Source organism: Canis lupus, chromosome 15 (genome assembly GCF_011100685.1).
Source record: "Canis lupus familiaris isolate Mischka breed German Shepherd chromosome 15, alternate assembly UU_Cfam_GSD_1.0, whole genome shotgun sequence".
Taxonomy (NCBI): domain Eukaryota; kingdom Metazoa; phylum Chordata; class Mammalia; order Carnivora; family Canidae; genus Canis; species Canis lupus.
The window spans coordinates 19,567,586-19,593,643 of NC_049236.1; the positions used below are offsets into that span (position 1 = coordinate 19,567,586).

Consider the following 26,058-nt stretch of genomic DNA (forward strand, 5'->3'; position numbering starts at 1 on the left):
TAAGCCTACTGGGAAGGAGAAATCATCCTAGGCTGAGGTTTTTGGGAAATCCAATAATGGAGAAAACAAATTTTGACATGTGCTTTAAAGAATGCTTTCAGGTTCAGAGAAAAACGAAAGAAGAAAAAATATATCTATATACCAACTGAAGAATAGCAAGAACAAGTTACAGATATGATGAGATTGTTCAAAGTTTAAAAAGATGTTTAAATCTATTTACAATTAAGGAAATAAAATGTTCTTTTTTTCATGATCACATTGGCAAAAACTAAAAAGTGTGCTAATATTGCTAACTGGCAAGAATGAAGGAAAACAGGCATTCTCATACACTTTTGTGAGAGGAATATAGATCATAACAATTTTTGGAAGGGCAATTTAAAATATGCACACTTTAATCCAGTAATTGCAAGGCTAATAATTATGCCATATGTGTTTATACAAATACACAAAGATAAATAAACATATTCAACAAAGTAAAGATATAAAAAAACTGGAACAACCTTAATGTCAATTATTAGGAGTTTGTTTATATTATACTATAGACATACAATAGAATATTGTGCAGGAATTTCTAAAAATTAGGCAGGTTTTTACAGACTCATTATGTATTTTCTTTATATATAAACTAGAAAGAAGGTCACATTAGGTGAAAAAGGCAAATTACAGAACACTATATATAAAATACTGTTTTTCTGTTTCCCCATTTTTACAATGAGTATGTATCACTTTTATAGCTCTTTTTATTTCAAAAAGTCTTAGAAGCATGTCTTTATTACAAATTTTTTTCTTCTGAATTTCAACTAACAAAATCTCCAAGCTGAATTCATATAATAACTTTATATATTCAAAAGTCTCTAATAACCTCTTTAATAATCCTTCCTTAAAAGCGCCAACAAAACCAAAATCAGTAAGACAGCAGAATTATGATCATTTCTTGAAGTTCCAAAAACATTTTCTTGTTTTAGCAAGTATAAAAGGCTGCACTGAAGTATAAATGCTGATATTAATACTTTTTAATTGGGCTTTGGAGGGCTATTATTTGGTTTCTTTGATATAACCAATACACAATTAGCCTAAGCTAAGTGGACTTTCAATTTATAAACCTTAGGTATACTTCTTCACTATACGTATTACAATGCATTGTAATTATTTGTTCTCATGATCTACTCTTCAGGGACAAAGACTGCATTCTACTCATTTATCTACCCAGTGCTAGTTCACTGTACATACTTAGTAAACATTTATTGCAATGAATTGTCACCTCAATTGCCTATATGAATAATAATCCAAAACAGATACAAAAATTATTTATGTCTATAAGATGCACACTAAAATTCATATTTGAAAATTGACAGACATTATCCTAGAAATTGACAATACTAAAAATAAAACACCCATAGGAAGCTTCAACTCCAAAAGTATTTTACCAATTTTTTTCATCCTATCCATTCCATTTTAAGGGTTCATTTCCTATGCTATATTGAATAAAAGGTCAAGAGCAAGCATTGTTCCTGACCGTAGGGGGAAAGTTTTCAGCTTTTCACCACTGAATATGATGTTAGCTGTGGACTTCTCATATATGGCTTTTGTTATACTGAGGCACATTCCCTCTATATCTACATTGTTGAGATGAAAGGATGTTGAACTTTGTCAAATGCCTTTTCTGCATCTATGGAAATTTTTTTATACTGTAGTTTATTTATTTTTTATTTTGAAAGGCTTTATTATGAGAGGCACGGAGACAGAGCCAGAGACACTGGCAGAGGAAGAAAGGCTCCCCGCGAGGAACTCCAGGACTCCGGATCAGTACCTGAGCGGAAGGCAGACGTTCAAGTCATCCCTCACTCGTTATTTTTTAGTACTCGTTAAGGTGTCACTTATGTTAACACGTCCTCATGAATTTCTGAGCTGTTACCATGTGAACTTGGGCTTTAACCATTTCGGAAAAGGAGAGCAGTCGTCACGCTTTCACCGCAACTGACAGCACTCCCCTCTCTGCGCCGTCGCCTCCACCACTGTCCTCGTCCCCGGTATTTCAAGCCCCTAGCGCGGGCGCCCAGGGTAGGCCCGGGGGGACTGAGCTCCTCCCGGGAGTATGCCCCGCGCTGTCGGAGGAGCTATACTGTAGTTTATTAATATGGCATACCACAATGACTAATTTGTGGATGCTGAACCATCCTTGCAGTGCTGAAATAAACCCACTTGATCATAGTGTATGATCCTTTTGATGCATTGTTTAATTCAGTTTTGCTAATATTTTTTTCAAGATTTTTACATCTATGTTCCTCAGGGATACTGGCCTGTAATTTTCTTTTCTTGTGGAATCCTTGCCTAGTTTGGTATCAGGGTAATGCTGGCCTTGCAAAAGGAATTAAGAGGAGTTTTCTCCTCTGTTATGTTTTGGAAGAGTTTGAGAAGGACTGATATTAATTCTTCTTTAAATGTTTGGTAGAATATACAAGTGAAGCCATATAATCTTGGACTCTTGCTTGTAGGAAGTTTTTACTGCTGATTCGATCTCTTTACTAGTAATTGATGTTTGGATGTTCTATTCATCATGATTTAGTCTGGATAGCTTATATATTTCTAGGAATTTGTCCATTTCTTCTAGATTGTCCAATTTGTTGGCATATGATTATAATTGTTCATGGTAGTCTCTTATGATCCTTTGTATTTCTGTGGTATCAGTTGTAGTATCTCCTTTTTGATTTCTGATTTTGAGTCCTTTTTCTCTTTAGTAAGTTTAGGTAAAGGTTTGCCAATTTTGTTTATCTTTCCAAAGAACCAGCTCTTAGTTTCATTGATCTTTTCTACTGTCTTTTTAGTCTCCATTTCATTATTTCTGCTCTAATCTTTGCTATTTCCTTCCTTCTACTAACTTTGGGGTTAGTTTGTTCTTTTTATATTACCTCAAGGTGTAAAGTTAGGTTGTTTGAGACTTTTCTTGTTTCTTGAGATAGGCATTTATCACTATGAACTTCTCTCTTAGGATGGCTTTTGAAGTATCCCACAAATTGATAGATTTCCATTTTTGTCTTGAGGTATTTTTTTTCTCTTTTGATTTCTTGACTCATACGGTTGCATGTTATCTAATCTCCACAAATTTGTAAATTTTCCAGTTTTCCTCGTGTAATTCTAGTTTCTAACCACTATAGTAAAAGTAATGCTTGATATGATTTCAATACTCTTAAATTAAGACTTGTTTTGTAGCTTAACATATATGATCTACTCTGGAGAATGTTCCATGTGTCCTTGAGAAGACTGTGCATTCTGTTGGTTTGGGATGGAATGTTCTGATTATGTCTATTAATTCCATCTGGTCTGACACGTTATTTAAGGGTGGTGTTTTCCTGTTGCTTTTCTGTCTGGACCATCTATCCATTATATCGGGGTATTAATGTCCCTTATTATTATTGTATTGCTGTCTTCTTCAGGTCTTGTTAATACTTGCTTTATATATTTAAATGTTCTGATGTTGGTGTATAAATATTTACAAATGTTACATCCTCCTGTTGGATTGATCTCATTATCATTATATGATGCCCATCTTTATCTTATTACAGTTTTTGTTTTAAAGTCTATTTTGTTTGACATAAGTATAGCTACTCCAGCTTTCTCTTAGTTTCCATTTGTATGAAATATCTTTCCATCCCTCCCCTTTCAAACTTTGTGTGTCCTAACATCTCAAGTGAGGCTCTTTTGGCAGATGGGTCTTGTTTTTCGTTGTTGTTGTTATTGATGTTTTATCTATTCAGTCCAATCAGATTTAAAATAGTAATTTTTAAAAATAATTATCAATAAGTATGTGCTTACTGCCATTTTGTTCATTGCTTTCTGGCTATTTTCATAATTCCTCTCCATTCCTCTCTTCTTCTCTTACTCTCTTCCTTTGTGGTTTGGTGACGTTCTCCAATGGTATGATTATATTCCTTTCTCTTCATCTTTTGTGCATTTACTATAGGTTTTTATTATGTGGTTGTCATGAAGCTTACATATAACAACTGCTAACTATAGCAGTCTATTTTAAGTTGATAACTTAAGTTTGATCCCACAGTAAAGCTTATTACTTTTACTCTGTCCCGCACCTCCACTCTCTCATATTTAAAAATTTAAAACTATGAGACTGGATGAGAGTTCCTGAGTTATTTGTGCAGACAGAAAAAAGGACCAAGTTCAGATCCCTGGGGTACTTCAATATTAGAGGATCAATATTTATAGAATGAATGAGTCTCAATTATTGCTTTTCAATTTGCAAAATTACCCCCATTTAATTACTGATATGGAGAACAAAGGCAAAAGAAAAATACTAAACTTCCTTACAAATTACAGCTTACAGACAAGTCCTTGAGACAGGCAGAATGACCTTCCTCAAGAAGCTTAAGGGCTTCAATGTTAACATCTTACCAGAGGCAAAAGGCAACCTTAGCTTGACATTAGCCCAGGTTAATGTTCAGAATCCTATAAAAAAATCCCTTTGAAAACTTCCTTTATCTTTATGAGCTGCCCTCCACCCCCACCCCAAGATATAGTTAACAATCCTCTAAACATGGCCCACTGATATCATCTGAAGGGTCTCATGAGGAAGGTTTTACTAACCAGTAGTAAATGGCCTTTTCCTAACAAACAGCTAGCCTCTCAAGGTACCGAAAACCTTGCTTCCAAATTTCTTAAACTTACACTATCCCTAACCTTCTTCCAACTTGAAAGTTTATTTATTTATTTTTTTAATATTTTATTTATTTATTCATTGAGACAGAGAGAGAGAGAGGCAGAGACACAGGCAGAGGGAGAAGCAGGCATCATACAGAGAGCCTGACGTGGGACTTGATCCAGGGTCTCCAGGATCACGCCCTGGGCTGCAGGCGGCGCTAAACTGCTGCGCCACCGGGGCTGCCCCCAACTTGAAAGTTTATAATCAGCCATTCCTTACAACCCCGGTGCAGCAGCTCTTTCTGCCAAAGGACCTATCTCCATGCTTTAATAAAATCACCTTTTTGCACCAAAAGTGTCTCAAGAACTCAATTGGCCATCAGCTCCAGACCTAACATTCCAAAACTACATCAATTTAAACATCTTTTGATTTTCACTCCTGAAAAATGGGGGAAATTACTGTGCTTATACCTTAAGCCTCTAACCAATCACCCTCTCCCTCCAGGATTTTTTGGTTATATATGTTTAGTTGTAGTCTTTGGCTTCAAGAAAATATCAAAAACTTGTTTCTTGACCTATTAGCAATGTCTCTCTCAGCTTCCTATTATCAAAGGTAAGGAATTTAGGGCATTATCCTTAATTTTCTTTCTTTTCTGCTTCCTGCTACCTCTATTAAATTAGTCATGTTATGATTCGACTTTTTTACTGTATCTTCTTTGCCTTTTGTATGTTAATTCAGTCTTTACAAAATGTAATTGATGTGAAATGTTGGGGTTCAAGAGCAAACTGGTCACAGAAGAATTCTTGAGATGTCTTAGGTACAAAAAGGGTGGTTTTACTAAAGCACAGGGATAGGATCTGTGGGCAGGAAGAGCTGCTGCACTAGGGTTGTGAGGAGTGGCTGATTATATACTTGGGAGTTGGGGGAGGTAAGGAAAAAGGGAGGTGTCCAAAAGGACTGTGATTTGCTAAAGAAGACAGGATACTGGAGGCTCAGCAATTATCAAGCTAAGGCTGTTTTTCCCTCTAGCAGAGCATTAACATTAAGATAGTTGGATGTTTCCTGGAGGAATGTCACACACATCCCACCCAGGAGTGGGATGGAGGGGAGGCTGTGAGGTGTCAGCTTGTGCTTTGTCCTCAACTTGCCTTCTGCTCCCTCATCAAAATGATAATCTACGAATTAAAAAGTTTATTTCTGGGGCACCTGGGTGGCTCAGTTAGTTAAGCATTTGCCTTCAGCTCAAGGTCATAATCTCAGGGTCCTGGGATGGAGCCCTACATTGGGCTCCATGCTCAGGGGGGAGTCAGCTTCTCCCTCTCTCTCTGCCGCTCTCTGTGCTTGTGCTCTCTCTCTCTCTGATAAATATCTTTTTTTAAAGTTTATTTCTTAAAGTCAAAATGGTAATTAAATACAAACTTAATGACAGTTGGCCCTAGGGAGCAGGCTTGAGAAAAAAGGCACTTTTTCTGCCATTTAAAAAAATTTTTAAACAGTTTGTTACTTCTCTGATCAAAAAAGTCTAATAAAATTTTTGTAAAAGAATACAATGTGTCATAATCCTAAAGACTCCTTTCTCCACATTTCACTAAAGCTAGGCGGGCATCCAAATTTAAACATAATTACAAGTCAAATGCAAAGTTTAAAGAAGACTCTGTTCCCTCTTTTGTTCCTTTTGTTATCAGTACTCTAGTCATTGTTTGGGAAATCAGTGCCTCACTGTCTACATTAAAAGTTTCTAGAAAAAGTAATTTTTATAATAATTTTTCTCTACTTTGGGCATAAATTGCTAATTCAGTCACAGAGAAAAGGAAGGAGCAACTACTAAACAAGGCTAACATCTTTAACACATGTCATTTAATCTTTCTTTTTTTTTAAAAGATTTTGTATCTTTATTTGAGAGAGACAGAGAGAACACAGAGGGAGCTGAAGGCAGAGGGAGAGATAAGTAGACCCCCACTGAACAGGGAGCCTGGTGAAAGGCTCCATCCCAGGACCCTGGGATCCTTACCAGAGCCTAAGGCAGAAACTTAGCCCATTGAACCCTCTAGGTGCCCCTATCAGGGTTTCTCAATAGTTATTGGTATACCAACTTCATAACTTTTGCCAGTACTACCAGCATCCAGTTAATTTTTTTTTACCCATATTTGTTTTAAATTTAATTAACCTTATTAAAAAATCCATAAATTTACCGATTTGAGTCACAAGTTCCATTTTTTTCTAATACACATAATATATATAACTCTAAAAAGTTAATATGCTCATCAATGTACCAGTTAAAGTCCTCTCACATCACCATACCAAAAATCCTAAGACCTTGACACAGACTTTTGATCTCTTTGTCCATTCTCAGGGCATTCACTTTCCCTGCCCAATGTAGCATGGTAAGACAAAAAGAATATTAGTAAACTTCAAGTCCACATTTCTATTAAGAACTAGCTGCGGACCTTTAGACAAACTACTTTACTTCTATCTCTGGAACTCAGTTCCCTCATAAGGAAGACTGTGAAGTTAAAATGGCCATTACTAAGACTCCTGACAACTCTTAATATTCTACAACATGACAGCCAGTGGTTTTACCACTTGTCTAAATATCGCTGACATAATCACTGCTATGCAACTTACAAGAACTGCAACAAACCAATAAAACATAGTACAGGGGCAGCCTGGGTGGCTCAATGGTTTAGCGCCACCATCAGTCCAGGGCATGATCCCAGAGACCTGGGATCAAGTCCGGCGTTGGGCTCCCTGAATGGAGCCTGCTTCTTCCTCTGCCTGTGTCTCTGCCTCTGTGTGTGTGTGTGTCTCTATGAATGAATAAATAAAAATCTTTAAAAAATTTTTTTAAATAGTACAGTTTTCTAAGTTTTTTTTCAAATTTCGTGAAAGCCTTTTTAACCTACATTTTTAAAAAATCAGTTCAAGTGAGTATTCAAAGCAATATTTATACATCTTAAATATTTTATTACTACTGAAATACACCCACACACAATCACACCCCTCCAGCCTTTGAATGGAAAGGCATTTTCATTGAGCACAGATGTGCATATTATAGTTGAGGACCATTCTTATTTAAGCCACAGCTATGATACATCATGAGATCTCTAGTGTTAGTTCTATAAATGAAGTAAAACTTAAAAATACATGTACAACTATCAATTTAGAGAATTCTCTCAAATGTTTACAATTACCTTTCCCACCTTTTCTAGTTATCTAGTTATCTTAGCCATTCCAAGTCCCAAGAAAGCCATGTGCATAGGTCCAATAGATGCCTATTAGAAAGAGTGGGTTACAATACAGGAGCACTCTGCGCTTAGGAAATCCTAAATTTTTTAAAGATTTTATTTATTTATTCATGAGACACACAGAGAGAGAGAGAGAGAGAGAGAGAGGCAGAGACACAGGCAGAGGGAGAAGCAGGCTCCATGCAGGGAGCCCAATGTGGGACTCAATCCTAGGACTCCAGGATCACGCTCTGAACCAAAGGAAGACACTCAAACACTGAGCCACCCAGGCATTCCAGAAATCCATATTTTTTATGATGGGAACAAATATGCCTGCCGTTTCCTTGGAAGGAAAACACTATCTCTGTCTATGAAGACTATACAATTCAAAATCATCCTTGAAAAGATAGTCCAGAACAAAGCACAGTTAGTGCTTTACTTGCAAGATATGCAGAAACAGAAAACATCAATAGAGAATTGTCTTCTAAAGTTTGTTCATCACTGTCTACTTTACTACTATCCAATACAATACCCTGTTAACGTTTCACCTTGTATTATCTAGCCATCCATGAACAAAAAATAGCTTTAAGATAGAGATCTTGAATTCATTAAAAAAATTTCAGCTACTCAGGGGAAAAATGGAGGAAAAAAAAGGAAGGAAAACAGTTTCATTTTGCCTGCATCATCCATTCCCCTAGGCCAGCATTGCTCAGTACCAAGAGGGAATTCCCTAGATAGAAAGAGTTCCTCTTGCCAGAAAAGGGAGAGCAAAGTCAACTATCAGCTTTCCCAGTCTTTCTAGGCACTGCACAAGGGACCTACTTTCATTTCACCCCAAGTAGAGACTGGCGAAGCTGAAACATATAGGCATGGCTAGGAACATGGAAGAAAAACAAGGGCTACCATTAGCAGCCATATAGTGGGAACAATGACAGTTCCCAGTAACCTGCTCTGCAGAGGGCACTGGAAACTTTATCCATTGATAAAAACAACAGCCAAGGCACCTGGATGGCTCGTCAGTTAGGCGTCCAATTTTTTATGTCAGCTCAAGTCTGATCTCAGGGTCATGAGGTCAAGCCCCGCACTGGGCTTTAAACTGGGTGTGGAGCCTATTTAAAAAAAATAAAAGACAAGAAAAGACCAAACCAGACCAAAGCCAGCACAGACATCTCCATATTTCACTAGCTTTTTGCCCAACAGGTATTTGAGTTCACAGACACCAGCTGCCTGAGTCTCCCACATATATTCCTTCCTCTCACCTGCCCCCTTGAGTCTGGGAATTACCCCAGCAGCCAGTCCAGGCATCTGTGGCTGCTGAGTTCAAAATACCAGCCTAGAATCTCATAGCTGACCTCCACTGATATGCATATGCTCAGCTGAGCCCATCCAGTTGTGTACTTGCATGCCACTGACCTGACGTCTGGTACCAGCTTCCATCGTCACATGCATATACATGCACATTTTGGGAAAGACTGCAACCAAAGAGGAGAAGAAGAGCACACCAACAGCCAAGGCTATCATAGCTTCTTGTGGGTCCAGATCAGGCCCTATCTTCTGTCACTGGCCTGTACTACTGAAGCACTTGCAGCTAGCCCCTTGAGCTGTGTACTTGCACATGCTGGCCCAACCTCATCACTGTCCTCCACTGCCATGCAACTCATAGCAAGGTACAGCAAGTACAACAATGCACACCTACAGCCAAGGCCCTGCAGCTGTCTACATGCCCTCAGCCCCACCATTACATGTGTGTTTGCAACCACACGTGCCAGTAGCTGCACCTGTAACTGGTCTTTGCAGTGGAGTATGTGAACATCACAAGTTCCAGCCACTACCACTGCTTGCCCTGGACCCTAACTCCTGAACCTGGAGGTGCTGAAGACCTCAACAGTCCTCAAAGATGCTGCAGATCCTCCACAATGCTAGACAAAAAAATACACATTTGTTGAAGCTGTGGACCTCAATGGCTTTAACCAATGAGCCACAATAGCCACTGAGGACCCAGTGCTGCCACATGCCCCTTCATTGGTACCCTGTACCACTAGACTCAGGGATACAACATACTCTAGCATGCCCCACCTGTAGATGAATGTCTTCCCTTACTGAAATCAGTCAATAGTCAAAAGGGGTGACTGATTCTTCAAATGCACAGACACAAAGCTACAAGGCTCACAAAATATCAAGAAAACATAGCTCAAAGGAATATAGTAAACCTCCAAAATAACTAACCCTAAAGAAATGGAGATCCAGAAATTGCCAAAAAAAGTATTCAAAGTAATCATTCTGAAGATGCTCAAACAGCTACAAAAGAACACAGGAAAACAATTTAACAATACCAGAAAAATAATACAAGAAGATGAAAAGTTCAGCAAAGAGACAGAAAACAAAAGAACAAATTTTGGAACTGAAGAATACGATAAGTAATCTGAAAAATTCAACAAGGAAAAGAAATAATCAGTGAGCTTGAAAACAAATCTTTTGAAATTAACCAGTCAGAAAAATAAATAAATAAAAAGGCATGCAGAAATCTATGGGTCTTGTAAGACAACACTAAGAAAAGCAAGGTATACATTATCGGAGTCCACAAAAGAGAAATAGGAGAGAATAGAGTAGAAAGTTCATTTACAGAAATAGTGCTGAGAACTTCTCAAACTTGGGAGATAGATGTATCTGGACATCAGAGTTCATGAAGCTAATAGATCACCCACATTTTCAATCCAATTTTCCAAAACACATTCTAATAAAAATGGCTTAAAATCAAAGAGAATTTTAAAAGAGCAAGAGAAGACAAATTCTTACATATAAGGGAACCCCCATGTTTATCAGTGGATTTATCTGCAGAGATCTTGCAGGTCAGAAGAGAACAGTGTGATATATTTAAAAGGAAAGAAATTGCCAACCAAGAATGTTTTACCCAGCACGGTTGTCCTTCAGAAATGAAAGCAAGATGAAGACCTTCCCAAACAAAGGCTGAGGAAGTTCTTCAGCACTAGACTTGCCTTACAAGAAATGCTCAAAGGAGTTCTTAAAGCTGAAGCTAAAGGACACTAACTAGTAACATGAAAACTTACGAAAACAAATAGCACATTGGTAAAGGCAAGTAAACAGTCTAATCCAGAATACTCTAATACTGGAATATAGTGGTGTGTTAACTCTAGTAGAAAGGTTGAAAGACATAAACAAAGCTATAATAATTTGTAAGTTGATATACAATATAAAAAGATGTAAATTGTGACATCAAAGACACAAAGTGTGAAGGAGAGGAATGAAAGAGCAGTTTGTTTGTTTGGCTTTTATGAGACCAAAGTTAAGTTGTGATCAGCTTAAAATAGACTGTTATATCCATAAGACATTTCAAAATAACCAAAAACAGGGGAACCAAAATCAAAAACTTAAAGTATACACAAAATAAAGAGAAGGTAATCAAAGTGTACCACTACAGAAAATCATCAATTCAAAAAGAAAGAAAACAAGAGATGAAGAAAGGAGCAAAAAAACCATAAAACAGACAGAAAACAGTAAGACAACAATAGTAAGTCCTTACCTATCATTAATTACTTTAAATATAAATAGATCAAACACTCCAATGAAAAAGCATAGAATGGCTGAATAGATTTAAAAAAAAAAAAAAAATGGGGATCCCTGGGTGGCGCAGCGGTTTGGCGCCTGCCTTTGGCCCAGGGCGCGATCCTGGAGACCCGGGATCGAATCCCACGTCGGGCTCCCAGTGCATGGAGCCTGCTTCTCCCTCTGCCTGTGTCTCTGCCTCTCTCTCTCTCTCTCTCTCTCTATCATAAATAAATAAAAATTTAAAAAATAAAAATAAAAAAATAAAAAAAAATAAAAAATGACCCAACTAAATGCTGCTACAAGAGACTCATTTCAGCTTCAAGGAAACACATAAGCTCAAGGAGAAGGGATGGAAAAACATTTCACGCAAATGGAAACAAAAAGAGAGCAGGGGTAGCTATAGTCATACCAGACAGAATAGACTTGAAGTAAAAAATGGTAACAAGAGACAAAAAAAGGTCATTATATAATAAAAAGGGGTCATCATGAGGATATAACAATTATAAATATATATGCACCCACCACTGAAGAAACTAAATGTATTAAGCAAATACCAACAGATCTGAAGAGATAACAAGGAGCAATACAACAATAGGAAGGGACCTCAAAACCCCACTATCAATACAACAATAGGAAGGGACCTCAAAACCCCACTATGGATAAATCACCAAGAAAAAAAAAATCAATAAGGAAACACTACAGAAGAAATGGACCTAACAGACATATACAGAACATTCCACCCAACAGCAATAGGATTCACATTTTCCTCAAGTGCACATGGTATATTCTCCAGGATAAATTATATGTTCGGTTACAAAACAAGTCTTAGCAAATTTTAAAGAACTGAAATCATGGTACTATCTCTTCTAATCACAAAAGTATGAAACTGAAATCAATAATAAGAAAAGTGGAAAATTCACAAATATGTGGAATAAACAACACATTGCTGAACAACCAAAGAGTCAAAGAGGAATAGAGAAACAAAGAAATATCTTGAAATAAATGAAAATGTAAATACAACATACCAAAATGTATGGGATGCAGCAAAAAAGAAGTTTATAGAGATAAATGCTTAAATTAAGAAAAAGGAAAGATCTCAAATAACCTAACTTTACCTTCAAAGAATGAAAAAAAAACAAGAACTAAGCCCAAAGTTAGCAGAAGGAAGAAGCTAAAGATCAGAGATGAAATCATAAGAGACTATGAGGAACAATTATACATCAACAAATCGAACAACCTTTAAGAAATGGACCAATTCCTAGAAGCATACAATCTACCAAGTCCAAATCATAAAGAAATAAAAAAATCTGAGCAGACCAAATAACAAGGAGAATGAATCAATAATCAAACACCCCCAATAAAGGAAAGCTTAGGACCAGATGCCTATATGGGTAAATTCTACCCAATTTTTAAAGAATTAACACCAATTCTTCTCAAACTCTTCCAAAAAACTGAAGAGAAGGGAACACTTCCAAACTCATTTAATGTGGTTAGAATTATCCTGATACCAAAGATAAAGATACTACAAGAAAACACGCTAATATCCTGATGACTATAAACACAAAAATCCTCAACAAACTAATCCTCAACAAAGTAAACAGAATTCAATAGTACATTAAGCAGATCATACACAATCATCAAATAGGATTTTTCCCTAGTATTCAAGGATATGCAAAACAATAAATGTGAAATGTTGCATTACTAAAATGAAGGACAAAAATCATCATCTCAATAGCAACAGAAAAAGCATTTAGCAAAATTGAATATCCTTTCATAATTACTTGAAAAAAAATAAAAGCTCAACAAATTGGTTATAAAAGGTACACATCGCAACATAAAGGTCACATACGAAAAACCAAGAGCTAACATATTCGGTAGTGAAAGACTGAAAGCTTTCCTTACAAGATCAGAAAAAAGACAAGGGTATTCATTCTCACGACTTCTATTCGACATAGTATTGGAAGTCCCAGCTAGAGCAAGAAAAAGAAATAAAAGGCATCCAAATTGGAAAATAAAAAGTGTCTTTGTCGGCTGATAACATAATCCTGTATACAGAAAATCCTAAACACTCTATAGTGTTTAATAAACAAAGTCAGTAAAATTGCAGGATAGAAAAGTCAATCTACAAAAATCAGCTGGATTTCTATAGTTCAATAAACTATCTGAAAAAGAAACGAAGAAAGCAATCCCATTTACAATAGCATCAAAAAGAACAAATGCTTAAGAATAATTTTTTTTTTTAAAGAATTGGCTTTATTTTTTTCAAGTGAGCTCTATGTCAAAAGTGGTGCATGAATTCATGACCCCAAAGTTAAGAGTCATATATGCTCTACTGACTGAGCCAGCCACGCACCCCATTTAGGAATAAACCAAGGAAGTGAAAGCTCTAAATACTGAACACTATAAGACGCCAAAGAAAGAAATCAAACAAGACACAAAAAAGGTAGACATTTCATGTTCAAGGATCAGAAGACAATGTTGTATATGTCCATACTATCCAAAATCATCATTGATTCAATGCAATCCCTACCATTATTTCAAAGGCACATTTCACAAAAATAGAAAAACAATCCCAAAATTTATATGGAAATACAAAAGACCCCAAATAGTCAAAACAATCTTCAGAGGGAAGATCAAAGTTTGGAGGTACCAAATTCCTCTTTTCAAATTATATTACAAAGCAACAGTAATCAAAACAATATGGTCCTGGCATAAAAATGGGTACAGACCAATGGAACAGAACAGAGAACTCAGCAATAAATTCACACGTATATGGTCAACTAACATTGGACAAGAGAGCCAAAAATACTCAGTGGGGAAAGAATAGTTCTTTCAGTAAATGATGAAGGGAAAACTGGAGTCAAAAGAATGAGGGGATCCCTGGGTGGCTCGGCGGTTTGGCGCCTCCCTTTGGCCTGGGGCGCGATCCTGGAGTCCTGGGATCGAGTCCCGCGTCCGGCTCCCGGCATGGAGCCTGCTTCTGCCTCTGCCTGTGTCTCTGCCTCTCTCTCTCTGTCTATCATGAATAAATAAATACATATTTAAAAAGAAAAAAAAGAATGAAACTGGATCCCTATCGTACACCAGACACTCAACTTAATGGATAAAGGACTTAAACATTTAACACCTGAAACCAAATAACTCCTAGAAGAAAACAAAAGGGAAAAGCTCCCCAACATTAGTCTTGGTATTATTTTTGGATATGTATCAAAAACACAAGCAACAAAAGCAAAAATAAACAAGTTGGACTAAATGAAACTAAAAAGCTTCTGCATAACAAAAGAAACAATATGAAGGACAATCTACAAAATGAGAGAAAGTATTGTGAATCAGCTGTCTGATAAAGGATTAATAGCCAAAATATATAAGGAACTCATACAACTTGATAGCAAAAAAAAAAAAAAAAGTGATTTAAAGATGGGTGGAGCACTTGAATAGACGTTTTTCTAAAAAGACATACAAATGACCAACAACTACATTAAAAGGTGTTCAACATCACTAATCACAGAGGAAATGGAAACCACAATGATACATCATCTCACACCTGTTAGAATGGCTATTATTTAAAAAAGAGAGAGAGAGAGATATCAAATGTTGGTGAAGATATGCAGAAATGGGAACCCTTGGGATCCCTGGGTGGCGCAGCGGTTTAGCGCCTGCCTTTGGCCCAGGGCGCGATCCTGGAGACCCGGGATCGGGCTCCCGGTGCATGGAGCCTGCTTCTCCCTCTGCCTGTGTCTCTGCCTCTCTCTCTCTCTCACTGCATGCCTATCATAAATAAATAAAAAAATTAAAAAAAAAAATGGGAACCCTTGTACACTGCTGCCAGGAATATAAACTATTACGGCCACTATTGAAAACAGTATGGAGATTCCTCAGAAAGTTAAAAAATAGGACTACCAGATGATCCAGCAATTCCATTACTGGGTATTTACCTGAAGGAAACAAAATCATTATCTTGGAAGAGATATCCCATGTTCACTGTAGCATTGCTCCCATGTTCACACAGCATTATTCACAATAGCCAAGACATGGAAACAATCTAAATGTACATCAACAGATGACTAGAAAATGTGGTATCTGTAGTGTGTGTGGTATGTGTGTGTAGAAAAAAATATATTTATAAAATAAAATTATTCAGCCATTAAAAAAAAGAAATCCTGATATTTGCAACATGGATGGAACTTGACGGCTTTCCCATATTGTGTATGTGAAAGCTGCTATGACAGCAGAGCTTCAATGTTCTTATCACAACAACACAACAAAATGGCAATTATGTGAGATTAAGGATGCCTTTAACACATAATTGTAGTAAACATTCTGCAGCATATACATGTATCAAATCATCACATTGTATACCTTAAACTTACACAATGTAGTATGTCATTTATTTCTTAAGGCTGGAGGGAAAAGGCATTGTTTGCTTATTTTTGAAACCTCAGTTTCTTGCACAGTACCTGGCATATTGCAAGCACTGAAAAAATAATTCACTAAATGAATAATGGAATCAAAGAAAAACCTTCTTCACAAGTAATTAAGCTACATGGTTTAAATCATTCAGTCACTTAAGGGTATAAACAAAAGGTAGAGGAAAAACAAGTATAAAACAAAGCAGTCTTCACGGGCATCTAATAATTGATCATGGCAAATCTATAAAGGCTGAAAGGTTTGGGTTCAGCCAAGAAATGTTAATACTGCATTATAAGATTAAATATTATGTCACCCTAGAAACTATAGCAGTCTGATGGATTTTTTTAACTTGTACACATTTACTTCCCCTTCCTGTAATAACATGTACCCTGATCTTCCCTTGAAAAAAGCAACCCTCCACCAACATATACAATCTTGCTTGGTACCATGCTATCTCCTAGCAAAGAATAAGCAATAACCCAAACCAAGTCAATCAGTCCCGATCTGACTCTTTGAGATATGTGAATCATGAGCAGGGTGATCACATGAATGGAAAAACAATTAGATAACTATCTAGCTTAAGGAAGGCTCCACAAAGACTATCCATTGCTTCCTGCTCTCTAGATCCCTGGAGCCGCTTAAAAGTGTCTGTTCTTTCTAAAACTCGGTTTTTCAACTTTTATTTCAAGAAGATGAGCTTATCATTCTGGTATATTATTTAAGTTAGCCAAAGCCTCCTACTGCTTGAACCAAAGGACCCTAAATGGACGTACTTCAGCCATGTACAACTAAAATAAGCAACCCTTGAATAACAAAGTCAACTTCAAATGAATCAACAAGTGATAAGAATGTCACACCTGAAACATAAAACACCATACACGCTATCAAAAAAAAAAAAAAAAAGTAACAGTAGTATAATATCCACCTATGTGTTTCTGCCTATGTGTTTTAATTCCATTAATAAGGTCTGTCATATAAACATCATCAAGATCAGGTTTTGATCAGAATGATAAGGAGAAAAAACCATGTTTAATCAAAAATGTGATCTCTACCTCAATTTCAGTTCAGTCTTACAACGCAAAATGCTTCCTCTGGAGCTCTTGCTTCTTATTTTCTCATCCCCTATCAAATGAAGGATTTGTGGTCAACTGTATGATTAGTATTAAGAGGAGAAACATATCTAAAAATATCTATTTGAGCAGCTGACGGACAGTTCCATTTGTCTGACTGATCTTATAATCTACGCAGTCTTTCAGTCTTTCAGAAGTAAATAACCGGAGTGGAAACAAAGTGTATGACCAATCTTCCTAAGGCCCTCGACCATAATCAACCCAACTCAACAATGAAAGGGGGAAGCTGTAACTCCACTTCTATCTCATTATCTATCTGGTTTCTAAAATTCTAAGCTGTGTCAAGAGCAAAGCTTAGACATATCTTTCAAAGGATAAAAGTGATTTCCATAGGAAGAAAAAATACACACATATTTCTACCATAGCCTAGGACCTATATAATTCACAAGAACAAGTTAATTAAAATGCAAAATCAAGGCTCATCAACACCTCTCAATATGTGAGAAGTAAAGAAAAAAGGATACATAATAAGCAAGATAAAATCCCCAAGGACCAAAAAAAAAAAAAAAAAAAAAAAAGTGAGGGAGAGAGACAAATGAAACAAAATAATGACAAAAATCGATACATAATTGAATGTTACATTTATTTTTTCTCCTATTATTTTTATTCTAAAGTAAAGCAGTTTAAAAAAAAATGAAAGCATCTGGGCACTATTTTGAAACCACAAATAGTATTCATTTTTTTACTTCCATTTACATGTAGTTAAGCTAAATTAAATGCAATCTGTATCTAACATTTTTCTTCAATTCAACATGTTCCCACTTAGACATCCTTTAGTTTTGGCAACTGCCATTAGTGTTTCTCAAATATTCATGCAAAAGACTGCTTTAGGCAAAGCTATTTTGTTAGAGAGAGACAGGAGAAGGGGGGAAAAACTCATGATTTTAAAGTAACTGGAAAGGGTTACAATTTCCTTTCCCAACCAATTTCATATTTGGTATTTAAACACTTGGCTTCGGACTGAGTGACTCAGGGATTGAGTGGCTGCCTTCAGCTCAGGGCATGATCCCAGATCTGGGGATCAGTCCCCCTGCAACCTCATCGGGCTCCCTGCGGGGAGCCTGCTTCTCCCTCTACCTGCGTCTCTGCCCCCCTCTCTCTCTCATGAATAAATAAATAAAATCTAAAACAAATAAACACTTGGCTTCTGACACACACTTTTGCTACTGTAGACTTTATATTTACTGACCTTCCTCAAAATCACATAGATGGACCACTAACACTCAGTGTTGCTCACTACCAATGATTCTGAGGAAAAGGAAGAAGAACATCAGCTGCTGTCCAGTTCCTTCTGGCCAGCTGAAAGCACTTAGGATCCTCCTTAAAACAAACAATATCTTCCCTGGAAAATAAGCACAAAGCCCTGTTGGTGGTAACATTTTGAAAACATTAACTAGCATAACATACCAACAAAACATAAACAAAACAAGTAAATGAAAACAAAAATCACCATGTACACAAACACAAGCAGTGAGGGCAAGAGACTTTTTTTATATTTTCAAAATGATTTTGGGTTAGGAAATTTATACTACCTCCAAAACTTACTATAAAAATAAAACAAAGGGGCATGATATTGACATACCATAATATACCAGTGGAACAAAACAGAAAGTCGTGAAATGGACCTCACATCCATGGTCAATTAATTTGCAACAGAAGTGCCAAGAAAACACAGTAAAAAGCAAAATATTTTAAATAAAAACTTCATTAAAAGAAAAAAAAAAAACCCTGACTCTTATACTAAACACAAAAATTAACAAAATGAATCACAGAATAGAAAAGCCAACATAAATATTTCAATATAAAATTTACAGAATAAAATAGGAGAGAAAATCTTCACAAATTTGGAGTAGGCAAAATTTCTTAGGAGACTAAAAAACACAAGCCATAAAAGAAAAATCTGGCATGCTAGAATCAATAAAAATTAAAAGGTTCTCTTCAAATTAAAAAGGTAAGCCACAGACTAGAAGAAAACACACATAATACATACATTTGACAAAGAACTAGGATCCAGAATATATGAAGAACTCTTAAAAGTCAATAATAAGAAAAAGCAAAAGTTTTTAAACAGACAAAAGATTTAAACAATTTACAAAAAAAATTATAATACAAATGACCAATGAATCCATGAAAAGATGCTTAATATACCACTGGTCATCAGTAAAATGCAAATGAAAAACCACAGTGAGATATTACTACACAACCACTAGAAAACGCTAAAATTTTTTAAACTGTTGACAAGGAAGAGAAGCAACTGGAACTCTCACATAATGTTGCTGGAAATGGATAACATTAGAACCATTCCTAGGTATTTCCCACTTCCAGGGAAATGGAAATATGTCCACATGAAGACTTGCATATGCATTTTTCATGGCAATGTTATTTGTAATAGCCAAGTCAGATATCTACCAACAGGTGAATGAATAGAATAAACAAATTGTACTACATTTAATACATACATAAAATGCAATACTATCCAGCAATAAAAAGGAACAGTCTCAAAAACAGGCTGTGCAAAAGCCACACAGAGTACATATTCTATGATTTCATTTATATGAAATTCTAGAACAGACAAAAAACAATGTGTAGCAGATAGAGCTCAGATTAGCTGTTGCCTGAAGAAGAGCTAAGACAGTGGGAGAGTGGAGAAGGGAAAATATTAAGTGGGAAGAGAGCACAAGGGGTTTTGGGCACTGATAAAAATGTTCTATATCTTGATCATAGTAATAGTTACATGGGTCAAAATGCATCAAATTATTGGGCAGTTTGGGTGGCTCAGCGGTGTAGCGCCGCCTTCAGCCCAGGGCGTGATCCTGGAGACCTGGGATCGAGTCCCATGTCGGGCTTCCTGCATGGAGCCTGCTTCTCCCTCTGCCTGTGTCTCTGCCTCTCTCTCAGTCTCTATGTCTCTCATGAATAAATAAATAAAATTTAAAAAAATTCTTTTAAATGCATCAAATTATATACATAAAATGGGTGCATTTTATTCCATGCAAATTGTATCAAAATAGTGTTTGGTTTGTTTTTTTCTTAACATGCTGTTGGTAGGTTAAGTGATAGAGGACAAGAAAGGAAAGACTACAGAAATAGATTAGCAGAATGATGTAAAAAAGAAATTTTTTTAATTGATAGGAAAAGTTCAAATTCTAGCACAGCTAAAACTAGGAATGTAACGGAAATTATTTAATTTAATCTGTGAATGCACATAACTCCTAGGATAGATGCAAAAATTAAATGGGATAGTTAACACTATACCTGGTACACATCACAGAAACAACTCAGATTGGTTGACTCTGTATCTATCCATGTTAAGTGTTACGGTAAAATCAAGAAAATAAGTAAGGTACATGGAGTAAACCATCAATGAACTTTTAGAGGAAATAATTTTAGATGCTAATTTTAAAAGGAGAAAAGGAAGGAGGACATTGCTGGTGGAGGGAATGGTAATCTGTAGAAGAACGGAGGCGGCAAGGAGCAAGTTGCATGCAGGAGATGGAAAAATTAGCATGCCTGTGGCAGCAAGTCCATATACGGGAATAGAAAAAAAAAAAAAAAAAGCAGGGTAACCTTCCCATCCGACATAAATATTCATTTCAATTTTACAGTAGGATCCAGAATAGTAACTTCATCAGTTGATGCTATGACACAACACAAATAAACTCAATTTTACAAGAAAAATAAATTTGACTATTTAAAATAAGAAAAAAGAAAAAGTTCTGTCTTTCTGTTGAAAAAATATGAATGATTACACTCATCACCTTCAGTCTCTTGGAGGTTAGCCATAGTTCCTTCTCTAAAGAAAAAATAATTATTAAAATATAATTATAGCAAAGCAACATATGGACTTGCTGTGCAGCTGTCATTGTACTCCTAAAATTATGAAAGCTCCACTTTCCAGAATCTAAAATCGGTAAGTGATCACTTTGAAAAACAAGATATAAAATATCTCCTCAAAAGTACTAATCAGCTACAACAAAAATGATCTCATGGCATGCTACTTAATGTAAGAATACCAGAGTTCCATTTCAAGACACCTGAAGTGACCAAGATCAGGATTCTTGAGCATTTATAACTTTGAAGTGTCATTACATGTATGCATTTAAATGTGTTTAATAAAAGAATGTAGGATTAGTATTCAAACTAACTTAAATCCTTATTAAGTAAGATTTTACATGTTCAGCAAAGTAACTCCTTTCTACATTTTATACATAAAACAGTTAAGTGTCATTTCAATGTTTTAATTCTGGGAAGAGACAGTCAAGATTGCTAATTTAGTTCCCAGAATGACAGAAATGTACAGAAATACAGAAACAGAATGAGATGCACAATGAAAGAAGAAATATTAAAGGGCAATAATACTGACTTTTAAACAGATTAGCAGCAATATAGCTATGGTGAGAACCACCAAACTACAGTATTAAATTAACTCGTCTCTTGTTGAGGAAGGACGTAAAGTAGGGACAGTCAGCTAACACAAGGTTTCATCTGCTCCGTTTACACCAAAGCCCATATCCAATTAGATGCCTTGGCTCAGAGTAGAACATGTAGAGACTAAAGAATCTACCTTTGCTTTCTTGGGTCTACGTGATATACAAAAATGTAATACCTGAAATAATTATGAATGCATAAAAAATTATTAATGTGTTATGTCATTCAGAATCATGATTTTCCCTTTAAATTTCCTTTGATTTGATTTTATACTGTAAAATACTTTTCAAAGCATTTCCTATATATATATGTGTGTGTGTGTGTGTATATATATATATATATATATACACACTAAAAAAAGAAAATTATTTTAAGAAACATAAATTAGGGGAAAAATGTTTTTAACAGTATGATTAGCAATAAAATATTAGTTAAGACCTGCCACTGTGTTTCTGGTTTTTGTTGAAAGATTTTAGGAGGCCGATACTGCTAAAAATCATTCTTGATAAAATGAGGATTGTGAAACTTTTTAAGTCAAGCACCTTCAAAATGACTAAAAAGATCTGACAACAAGACAACGGACCCTTTAATAAGTATACTTCAAAGGCTTTATCACTGTAAATAAATGTATTTTATGTAGTGGTGGGAAATTTGCCCATGGTGCATCTGGATTACTGAGATTAAACATTGAGGAAAAAGTCCAAAATTTAAAAGGATACAAAAGTCTCTTATAAAAAGCCCTAAGACCTACCATTAGGTAAGTGGAAGGGGGTAAAAAGTGGCCTGAATCTCCTGCTGAGGGTATAAAGTATCTTTTTGGTTACCGATCTTAGAAACATGCCACCCAACAGTGAGCTATATAGAAAAAAAGAATACATGCACAAAAAAGTAAATTTAAATTAAAGCTCTTCCTGGGCAAGCCATTGTTGGAGTCACTAGTTTTCTTAATGATTCTTATTTATACCATTTTGCGGTTTGCCTTACTAAAATCCTATTTGAGGGAAAAAACCTTAAATTTTAAAAAAGAATTTAAGCAAAATATCAGAAGGGCAGAGAAATTTAAAATGTATAAAAGTGACAAGAAAATACTAGAAAAATAAAAGCTAAAGATGAAGTACACAAAATATTAATGGACAAACACACTATGGACAAAAAATAAGCAACTAAAAACAGGTTAAAATTAAAAGGAAATGAAATCAGCAACCTAAGACACTAAAAGCAGAGAAACAAAAACTACAAAAACTACCTTTTAATCAACATAATAATAACACAAGAATGCTAATTTAAGAACTGAACACATTCACTCAAAAAAAATTTTTAAAGATTTATTTATTCATGAGGGACGCAGAGAGAAAGAGGCAGAGACACAAGCAAAGGGAGAAGCAGGCTCCTCGCAAGGAGCCCCATGTGGGACTCGATCCCAGATCCTGGGATTACGCCCTGAGCCGAAGCAGACACCCAACTACTGAGCCACCCAGGCGTCCCACAGTCAAATATTCTTTAAACTAAGGGGCCCTGGGGTGGCATCCAACCCAGTTGGATGGTGAGCATCCAGCTGGTGGTTTCCGATTGGGTCATGGAATAGAGCCCCATGTCAGGCTCCAAGCTCAGCAAGGAATCTGCTGGAGATTCTCTCCTTCTGCCCCTCTGCACCCACCTTTAAAAATAAATAAATAAATAAATAAATCTTAAAAAGAAAAGATTTCTTACACTAAGACTGCTTTGCTTTCTCAAGTGTTTCCTGAAAACAACACAGCTCCTAGCCTTATACCAATGACTCCTATTCCCAACACTCTGGCTTTTATAAGACACTTTTGCGAGAAGATGACAAATTCCTTAAAGAATGCTGAACAGTAAGCATGATGATTGGGTGTTCATACTGTTGTGTGACATGTGCCTCCCTCAAACTTTGTTACCACCTTGGCACATTACCCATCTGATATGCAGAAAAAAAGAATACTGAGCAGGCTATGAGTTCCATTTGTCTTAATCTGACACTAGTACTTAGTGGGTACAACCATAGACCCACCTATAACCTACATCCCCCCAAAAAATGGTATAAATTTTTAGTGCAAAAACTTAATCAGTTCTGAGAAAGACTTTTGTTTCTGTTTTGCTTTGGTCTGTACTACTCTAAAAGCACCAGGTACACCTACTAAGTGAGTACACTAGTAAATAATGGGATACCATTTTTTTGAATCTTGTTTCTAACATGCTTCCTCCCTGAACTACTGTATTTTTTAATTGGCAAGAACTTCTCCCATGCAGTGGTCACAGGTGGGTTAAAATAATCACTTTTCATTTAAAATTTAAGGAAATGTCTACCCTTTGAAATCTTAGCATTCCTAAACAAATTTTAGACCTATTACAAACCTTCAAGTCAACCACTCACCATCTCTAAATTTTACAGATGAAGAAACTAAAAACAGAAGGGCTTAAGTGACTTGTCCAATATCATGAAGCCAAAAGAAACCAGAACCCAAGTCCCTTAAGTACCAGTCAAACATTCTAAGAACAAAATATAAAGTAAAAGGAAGGAATTATTAGGATATAGCCGTTTAGATTTAGGATGTACTGGTTGGTGAAAAGACTGCAAAACAGTATATTATACTACTAGTGGGTTGTTTTGTTTTGTTTTGTTAAGAATTATACATACAAGTACCCATACAAGGCATAGGAAGTAGGGAGAAATGATACTGTGTAGACGAATAATACCAAACTGCTAGGGCAGCCCGGGTGGCTCAGCGGTTTAGCGCCACCTTCAGCCCAGGGTGTGATCCTGGAGACCTGGGATCCAGTCCACGTCGGGCTCGCTCCCTGCATGGAGCCTGCTTCTCCCTCTGCCTGGGTCTCTGCCTCTCTCTCTCTCTCTCTCTCATGAATAAATAAATAAAATCTTAAAAAAAAAAAAACTGCTAATTTAGTGGGCTATCTTAGACATATAAAGTCAGGACTAGTAGCGGTAGAAACTATGAGTTTCTGTAGCTGCTGAATTTTATAGTTGACACGTGTTGATGCAATCACCTAATTTTGTCTTATAAGAAAAATGTAGGGCACTTGGCTGGCTCAGTCAGTACAGCATGCAACTCCTGATCTTGGGGTTGTGAGTTGGTTTGGGAATGGAGCCTACTTAAAATTAAAAAAAAAAAAAAAAAGTTAGACACATAAATTTACCCTGAAAACAAAATGCATCTTAAAATGGTTTAAGTCTTAATCTCCCTCTCTCCCTGCCTCTCCTCCACCCCATTTCTGTGTTAGAAATGCAATAATTTAAATGCACGCACACATACACGCACACTCCAAAGATATTACTCATGCAACTGAGGTTCACCTTCAAATTATCTTAATTTGTCTTCACATTAAATGTGGTCTTCCTTAAGAATGGCATAACATTAATATGTTAGAATAATTCCAACAACTTAAGATAGCTTAAGTGAAAGGCTGAATTATAAAATTCATTTAAAGACAGTTTCCTTTAGATTCACAGTAGTAATAAAAAGTGAATTGATGCATTTGTAATGAGTAAGAGTATTTGTCATCAAAAAAATATTTTTATATAAATGCACACTGCAAAAGCGGTTTTAATCATGTTAAAAAACATCATTCTTGGTGGGCTAATACATCTCCCCCAAGCCCCCCACACAAAGTTTAACTAACAATTGTAGTCCTCACAAGATGGTAAAGGCAATGATAAGCTTCAGCTCATTACTCCATGTAAATTATGAATTTCAGAATCAGTAAGTCCAAATGATAATATTTTATTATAGTTCTCCACAGACTATTATGCTATCCCTCAAGGTTATTTATGGTGTCTCTCAAAGTTATTTTATTTCCCATAACTGTGGAATATTAACTATCTGTCCAAAGAGTAAGGGATGCCTTAAATAGGTAAATTATATTTCCTTCTTTTTCAATCTGTTGACACTGATGCCCACCCTTGTAATTCCACTACAATTACACAAAGATCATTTATTGACAAGTTTAATGCTTACTTTGCCACACTCTTATTCAAAACTCCCTCCTGACCTTCTAATAGTCCCTCAAACCAATCCTGTTTTGGTTCTTTCACTAGCTCCCTTCACTCTCTCTGGACTTTGAAGTGTCAGGGTTTCATTCCATTGGAGCCTCTTCTCTCTTACTTTCAACTACCACTTTCATGCAGTAACCCCCTATCCATATTACTAGCATAGAACTCTCTCCTACATTCAAATCCACATGTTTAATGATCTGCAGAAGTTCAAAAACTCTTAGGATGCATCAGAACCATATGGAGGGCTTGCTCAAAAACAGATTTCTGAGCCCCATCTCCAAAGTTTTTGATTCAGTAGGTTTGAGCAGAAACCTAAGAATCTGTGTTTCTAATTAGTTCCCAGGTGACACATACTTTGAGAATCACTGGCCTACATGATTCTCCTTTAAGATAAATTACAGATATCTTAATTTCAACACAACCTAATGGGCCTTCCAGCATCTACCCTGGCTACCTCAAAACCATTCTTCACACAGCATCCAGAGTGATAATTACGTACCTGATCTTTTCATAATCCTTTGTTTAAAATATTCTAATGGTTTCCAAGGGATTTTAAGACAAAAACCAAAATCTTTAACATGATCTATTAAGCCTTATATGACCCAACCTTGGTCTACT

At 36.1% G+C, this 26,058-nt stretch overlaps 1 protein-coding gene and 1 pseudogene across 3 annotated transcripts in view; one reads left to right on the top strand and one right to left on the bottom strand.

Moving 5' to 3' along the window:
• Positions 1 to 26,058, bottom strand: part of OSBPL8 (oxysterol binding protein like 8) — a 143,095-nt gene that overhangs the window by 102,202 nt on the left and 14,835 nt on the right. The window lies entirely within an intron of this gene.
• Positions 23,243 to 23,352, top strand: LOC119869437 (annotated as a pseudogene).